This window comes from Ranitomeya imitator, chromosome 1, assembly GCF_032444005.1.
Source record: "Ranitomeya imitator isolate aRanImi1 chromosome 1, aRanImi1.pri, whole genome shotgun sequence".
Lineage (NCBI taxonomy): Eukaryota > Metazoa > Chordata > Amphibia > Anura > Dendrobatidae > Ranitomeya > Ranitomeya imitator.
The window spans coordinates 256765861-256773450 of NC_091282.1; the positions used below are offsets into that span (position 1 = coordinate 256765861).

At 46.1% G+C, this 7590-nt stretch overlaps 1 protein-coding gene across 2 annotated transcripts in view; it reads right to left on the bottom strand.

Annotated features, from left to right (window-relative positions):
• CCDC92 (coiled-coil domain containing 92) overlaps positions 1–5379 on the bottom strand; it is a 47560-nt gene extending 42181 nt beyond the window's left edge. Inside the window, exon 1 of one of the 2 annotated variants that reach the window (XM_069755993.1) lies at positions 5000–5379. The gene's annotated coding sequence lies outside the window, so the exon portion shown is untranslated. The remainder of the gene's footprint in view (positions 1–4999) is intronic. The other variant, XM_069755994.1, reaches the window with a different exon arrangement.
• Positions 5380–7590: the final 2211 nt, after the last annotated feature.

Sequence of the window (7590 nt, forward strand, 5' to 3'; positions counted from 1 at the left end):
AAAAATAATTTTTGTGGAAAAAATGTGATTTTTTTTTACGGCTCTACATTATATACTTCTGTGAAGCACCTTGGGGGTTCAAAGTGCTCACCACACAGCTACATAAGTTCGTTAAAGTGTCTGATTTCCAAAATGGGGTCACTTGTGGGGGTTTTCCAATGTTTAGGCACATCAGGGGCTCTTCAAATGAAACATGGCGTCCACTCTCAATTCCAACCAATTTTGCGTTCAAAAAGTTAAAAGGCGCTCCTTCCCTTCCGAGCCCTGCTGTGCGCCCAAACAGTGGTTTTCCCCCACATATGGGGTATTGGCGTATTCAGGAGAAATTGCTCACCAACTTTAGTGGATCATTTTCTCCTTTAACCGTTGTGAAAATAAACAAACTGTTGCCGAATGATCATTTTTGTGACTAAAAAGTTAAATGTACCTTGAGGGGTTAAGTTTTTGGAATGGTGCCCCTTTTGGGTATTTTCTGTTATATAGACCCCTCAAAGTGACTTCAAGTGTGAGGTGGTCCCTAAAAAAAATGGTTTCCTAAATTTTATTGAAAAAATGAAAAATCGCAGGTCAACTTTTAACCCTTGCAACTTCCTGACCAAAAATATTTTGGTTCCAAAATTGTGCTGATGTATAGTACACATGTGGGAAATGTTGTTTATGAACTAATTTTCGCGACATATCTCTCTGATTTAAGGGCATAAAAATTCAAAGTTCAAAAATTGCTACAGTTTAAACATTTTCGCCAAATTTCCATGTTTTTTTCACAAATAACCGTAAGTCATATCGAAGAAATTTTACCGCTATAATAAAGTGCAATATGTCACGAGAAAACCATCTCAGAATCACTAGGATCCAGTGAAGCGTTTCAGAGTTATGACCTCATAAAGTGACAGTGGTCAGAATTGAAAAAAAAATGGCCTGGTCAGGAAGTTGAAAACAGGCTTCGGGGTGAAGGGGTTAATATCTGCTGGGTAAAAAACGGATTGTATAGAAACAGCACACAGACTTTTTTCTCATACCAAATACAGCTGAGAAAAAAATACTCAGATCTGCACTGACTCATTAAATAACATTGGTCTGAGTGCAATCCGTATTTTATCAGTTCACTAGTCCAATTCATACGCGAGCTCTAAAGGCAACGATCCTAATCCCTGTTCAAGGCCTCAGTCTTTGCCATGTTGGTTTCCCTTTGAAGTCCCAAAACAGGTTCAAGTGCCCTATTAACACTTGTTTAAAGGGGTTGTCCGGTCCAAATCGGTAAGTCACTCTGTGTGACTAGGCTTATGAATCCCCCCAGCGCACACACTGTGGCCTGCTGAGATTCGCTGGTGTCGGGGTGGGGGAGTCGGGACCAGAGGATATGTATGAGTCATACATACTCCCGGCCAGTACACATGGTCTAAGGCTGGTTTCACATTGGCGTTTTTTCGGGTGCGTTTTTGCGGTAAAAAACGCAAAAAAACGCATGGTGAAAAAACGCATGTAAACGCGTGTAAACGCTGCGTTTTTTTGACGCATGCGTTTTTGCATGTGGTGAAAAAAAGCGGCGTTTTGACGCGTTTACATGCGTTTTTACATGCGTTTGCGTTTTTTAAATGCATGCTGAGAAATGTGTGACAGCTGCCAATCATCAAAATAAAGTAAAAAAACCCACTATAAACAGAAATAGTTAAGGTTAGGGTTAGGGATAGGGGTAGGGTTAGGTGTAGGGATCATAACCCTAACCCTAACCCTAAAGGGATCCTACCCCTAACCCTACCCCTAACCCTAAGGGATCCTAACCCTAACCCTACCCCTAACCCTACCCCTAACCCTACCCCTAAGGCATCCTAACCCTAACCCTAACCCTAATCCTAACCCTAACCCTTCCCCTAACCCTACCCCTAACCCTAAGGGATCCTAACCCTAACCCTACCCCTAACCCTACCCCTAACCCTAACCATAAAGGGATTAGGGTTAGGGTTAGGATCCCTAAGGGTTAGGGGTAGGGTTAGGGTTAGGGGTAGGGTTAGGATCCCTTAGGGTTAGGGGTAGGGTTAGGGGTAGGGTTAGGGGTAGGGTTAGGGGTAGGGTTAGGATCCCTTAGGGTTAGGGGTAGGGTTAGGGGTAGGGTTAGGGTTAGGGGTAGGGTTAGGGTTAGGGGTAGGGTTAGGTTCCCTTTATCACCTTTATATTGGGGGGTGGCATATCAGTGTGTTTTCTGTTTTTTTAATAAAAAAAGCATGCGTTTTTTACCGCAAAAAACGCATGCACCAAAAAACGCATGCGTCCCCATTGACTCCAATGTATTTTTTGACCCAAAAAAAACGCATGAAAACGCATGCGTTTTTTTTTGGTCCAAAAAACGCTTCTAAAAATACTACAAGTAGCATTTCAGAAAATGAACGCATGCAGTAAAAAAACGCATGCGTCAAAAAACGCGACCAAACGCGTACACAAAAAAACGCATGCGTTTTCAATGTTAAATATAGGAAAAAAAAACGCATGCGTTTTTTTGAAAAAAAACGCTGCAGACAAAAACGCAAGTGTGAAACCACCCTTACTTCCACACACTTGAATTGAGCAAGGTCGCGCCCTCTAATCACCCACTGGACGGCCGCGTCACGCAGCCTCATTCAAGACAAGTGTATGGAGCAAACCCATACTCACCAGACGGCCTCTGCCCGGGAGTATGTATAACTCAGACATACCTTCTGGTCCCGAGTCTGAAACCGGCGCTGGGGGGATTCATAAGTCTACAGTCACAGAGTCACTGCAGACGTCCCGATTTGGACTGGACAACCCCTTTAAAGAGGACCTGCTGTCACCAAGTCTAAGGTGGTCAGTTTTTGCTCTTATTTTTTTTAATCTGCGCCTCTTTGTTTCGTGGTAATTTTTACAGTCTTTACCAAGCAGGCGCTGCTTACAGTGTAATAATGCAGAGCAGCCTAAAGACATCCTGAAACGGAATAATTAAAAAATAAAGCTTGGCGTGCAGAAACAAGTCTCCATACAGGTCCACCAATGGAAAAAAAATAAAAAAGTGATCGGCCTTGAAAAAAAATGGAGACGGAAACCAAACTGTATTTTATTTTTTTTTCCTACAAAGAATTTTACAAATAGTTTGTAGATTGTCCTTCAGAGAGGAAGAGGACTGGAACGCTAGTGCCTTAGTATGTAACGCTGTGTAAGGCACGGCGCGCGCACACGGGTCACGCTTCACCTATTACAGTGTCATATTATTGTGTAAATAGTGCGACGCTACAGGTTTTACACCCGCACTGTGTCCAGTTATCCTGCAACGTAAAGGGTGATCGCAACAAACATGTCTGACAGTGATCAGGTCATAGGACAGATCCACAGGCCAGCCTCCTTCCAACACTGCCTGCCTCGCACGGCGGGCACACCGGGTACATCCTACACCGTGGAAAAAACACCGGGTACATCTCACAGCGGGCACAACACCAGGTACATCCCACGGCAGGCACAACATCGGGTACATCCCACGGCGGGCACAACACCGGGTACATCCCACGGCAGGCACAACATCGGGTACATCCCACAGCGGGCACAACACCGGGTACATCCCACGGCGGAAGCAACAACAACGGGTACATCCCAAGGCAGGCACAACAACGGGTACATCCCAAGGCAGGCACAACACTGGGTACATCTCACAGCGGGCACAACACCGGGTACATCCCACGGCAGGCACAACACCGGGTACATCCCACGGCGGGCACAACACCGGGTACATCCCACGGCGGAAGCAACAACAACGGGTACATCCCACGGCAGGCACAACACCGGGTACATCCCACGGCGGGCACAACACCGGGTACATCCCACGGCAGGCACAACACCTGGTACATCCCACGGCGGAAGCAACAACAACGGGTACATCCCAAGGCAGGCACAACAACGGGTACATCCCAAGGCAGGCACAACACTGGGTACATCTCACAGCGGGCACAACACCGGGTACATCCCACGGCAGGCACAACACCGGGTACATCCCACGGCGGGCACAACACCGGGTACATCCCACGGCGGAAGCAACAACAACGGGTACATCCCACGGCGGGTACAACACCGGGTACATCCCACGGCGGGTACAACACCGGGTACATCCCACGGCAGGCACAACACCGGGTACATCTCACGGCGGGTACAACACCGGGTACATCCCACGGCGGGTACAACACCGGGTACATCCCAAGGCAGGCACAACACTGGGTACATCTCACAGCGGGCACAACACCGGGTACATCCCACGGCAGGCACAACACCGGGTACATCCCACGGCGGGCACAACACCGGGTACATCCCACGGCGGAAGCAACAACAACGGGTACATCCCACGGCGGGTACAACACCGGGTACATCCCACGGCGGGTACAACACCGGGTACATCCCACGGCAGGCACAACACCGGGTACATCTCACGGCGGGTACAACACCGGGTACATCCCATGGCAGGCACAACACCGGGTACATCCCACGGCAGGCACAACACCGGGTACATCTCACAGCGGGCACAACATCGGGTACATCCCACGGCGGGTACAACACCGGGTACATCCCATGGCAGGCACAACACCGGGTACATCCCACGGCAGGCACAACACCGGGTACATCTCACAGCGGGCACAACACCGAGTACATCCCACGGCGGGTACAACACCGGGTACATCCCACGGCGGGTACAACACCGGGTACATCTCACAGCGGGCACAACATCGGGTACATCCCACGGCGGGTACAACACCGGGTACATCCCACGGCGGGTACAACACCGGGTACATCCCACGGCGGGTACAACACCGGGTACGTCCCACGGCGGGCACAACACCGGGTACGTCCCACGGCGGGCACAACACTGGGTACATCACATGGAGATTAGTCTGTGCTGCTCATACAGTCACCATTGTATACTGTGGGGGCCACCTGGGTACATGAGTTTGCCCCATGCCGGCCACAGGGCACCGTACGCTGCAGTACACACAGGGGGCACACATACCTGGAGGCGATCACAGGCTCATGTCCGCCGGCCTGCTCCTCTCCAGCTGCCTTCACCCCTATCTCCCAGAGCTACCGACCACAATAAAGCAATGCATGACGGGAGGCCTCCCGGGGATGCGGCAAACACTGGTCTGCAGGTGTCCCGCCGTTCAGGCCGTCTTGGTGACAAGCGACAATAGGCCGGCCGGTGAGTATTTCCGGTTGGAGCGGGTTCTCTGCAGTCTACCGTGGAACACAACCGCACAGGGCTCAGGTGCACTGCTGTCACCATAGAAACGAGGTCACACAGGAAGAGGCCGGGCGCTGCAGTAACACCGACAGCCGCTGGGGGCTCACTACCGTTATCTGCAGCGCTGCTCTCCGGACAGCACAGCAGAGAACGGGGCAGCGTGTCACGTGATGTGCTCCCAAGCTGCAAACATGTCATATTATGTGTCATCTTATTTACTATTTTATCCTTTAAGTTTTTAACCCTTTTAGGACACGGCATAATTTGACTTACAAACCATGTTTTTTCATTGTCCCAGTCAAGAACCACAACTGTTCAATACGGCTGTACAAGAGTTTTTTTTCTTTCAGATCACGTTACTTTTTTCAGTAGAAGCATTTGTGGCGCTTTTTATTTGTGTTTTGGGGGAGGGAATATAAATAGTAATTCTTCTGAAATTATTTTTAAGCCAATTATTGTCTGGAATAACTTGGACGAAGATCGTAACGCAATGCTCGGACTGGCCGGCGGCTCTCCTGACCCGAGCCTGGTAGCTGCATCCAAATACATGCTGTCACGCCGGCCAGTCCGAGCACTGCGCTGTGATCCTTGTCCGAGTTATACGGCCATTTAACTCTTGACTTATATAGCGCCATCATATACCGCAGCGCTTTACAGACAATGGGGCTCACAATCTAATTCCCTATCACTACGTCTTTGGAGAAAAACTTATTTTAATGTTATATTAGAACTCATTACATTTACGCCACTATCAGATTCGTATAGGGTTTTTTTTCTATAGTTTAAGATTTTCAACAGTAAAACTTTTTTTATAGAAAAAAAATGATTCACGTTGTCACAGAAAGGCACAACTTCTTTCTTTGTCCAATGTCATGGCTTCACAGTTTTTATTGGTGCCATTTTGAGGACCATATAAAACTTTTATTAGCTTTTATTATTTTTGTCACAGCAGTTAATGGTCCAAACCAGCAGTTGTTTTTGTGTGTTCTTTTTTTACAGCTTCATTTTGCATCTTTTACCAAAATAGGTCTATATAATTGGTCATTTCTATGTTTTCGCTAAGTGTATTTTTTTCTCAGTGAAATTTTTTTTTTTTATAAAGTTTAATTATATTGTTTATTTCTTTTTATCTGACTCTGAGACATGACAGTCTGATCACTAGGAAAACTGTCTGATAAGGAATCTAGTAGTCTCTGTTCAACCGGATAAAGGAGAGAGATAGTGCAGGAAAGCTCCTAGATCTGTTACACCACAATAATTGCCCAATTAAGCCATACAATCGGATTGCTCAAAAAAATTCAACATCACAAATCACTTTTTTTCGGAGACATTTGTACAGAGTTAAACGTACCGTGTATGCAACCTGTGATGCCACGCAGGAGTCAGGAAGAAAGAGGCCCACTGCCTAATAAATCACCAAGGCTATGATTTTCCCATGCGTGTCTCACCATTGGTGGTAGATTGACATGCCCATGTGTATGTAGCTCTAAATGAAGAGGTCTATGGCTAGTACTTAGTTGTTATCAAACTGCTGCTGAAAATCAAGACACCATACAATGTTCTTGCACGAGGGTCCGTTATTGTTTCCAGCTTCCCCTTGGTAAACTAAAGTGATATCACAAGTGTTAGATAGGCAGCTTTCACATCAAAAATGTTGAAGTTGCTGTGATTTCAGTCAAGTTTTCTCATCAAAAATGTTGTCGAAGTTGCTGTGATTTCAGTCAAGTTTTCTCATCAAAAATGTTGTTGAAGTTGCTGTGATTTCAGTCAAGTTTTCACATCAAAAATGTTGTTGAAGTTGCTGTGATTTCAGTCAAGTTTTCTCATCAAAATTGTTGTTGAAGTTGCTGTGATTTCAGTCAAGGTTTCACATCAAAAATGTTGTTGAAGTTGCTGTGATTTCAGTCAAGTTTTCACATAAAAAATGTTGAAGTTGCTGTGATTTCAGTCAAGGTTTCACATCAAAAATGTTGTTGAAGTTGCTGTGATTTCAGTCAAGTTTTCTCATCAAAAATGTTGTTGAAGTTGCTGTGATTTCAGTCAAGTTTTCTCATCAAAAATGTTGTTGAAGTTGCTGTGATTTCAGTCAAGTTTTCACATCAAAAATGTTGTTGAAGTTGCTGTGATTTCAGTCAAGTTTTCACATCAAAAATGTTGTTGAAATTGCTGTGATTTCAGTCAAGTTTACACATCAAAAATGTTGTTGAAGTTGCTGTGATTTCAGTCAAGTTTTCACATCAAAAATGTTGTTGAAGTTGCTGTGATTTCAGTCAAGTTAGCAGCTTTTCCAACAAAACTTGTCCGTGTCAGGTAAATTCAGGAATGTACATCAAGGCCGTGTTCACACGTTCAGTATTTAG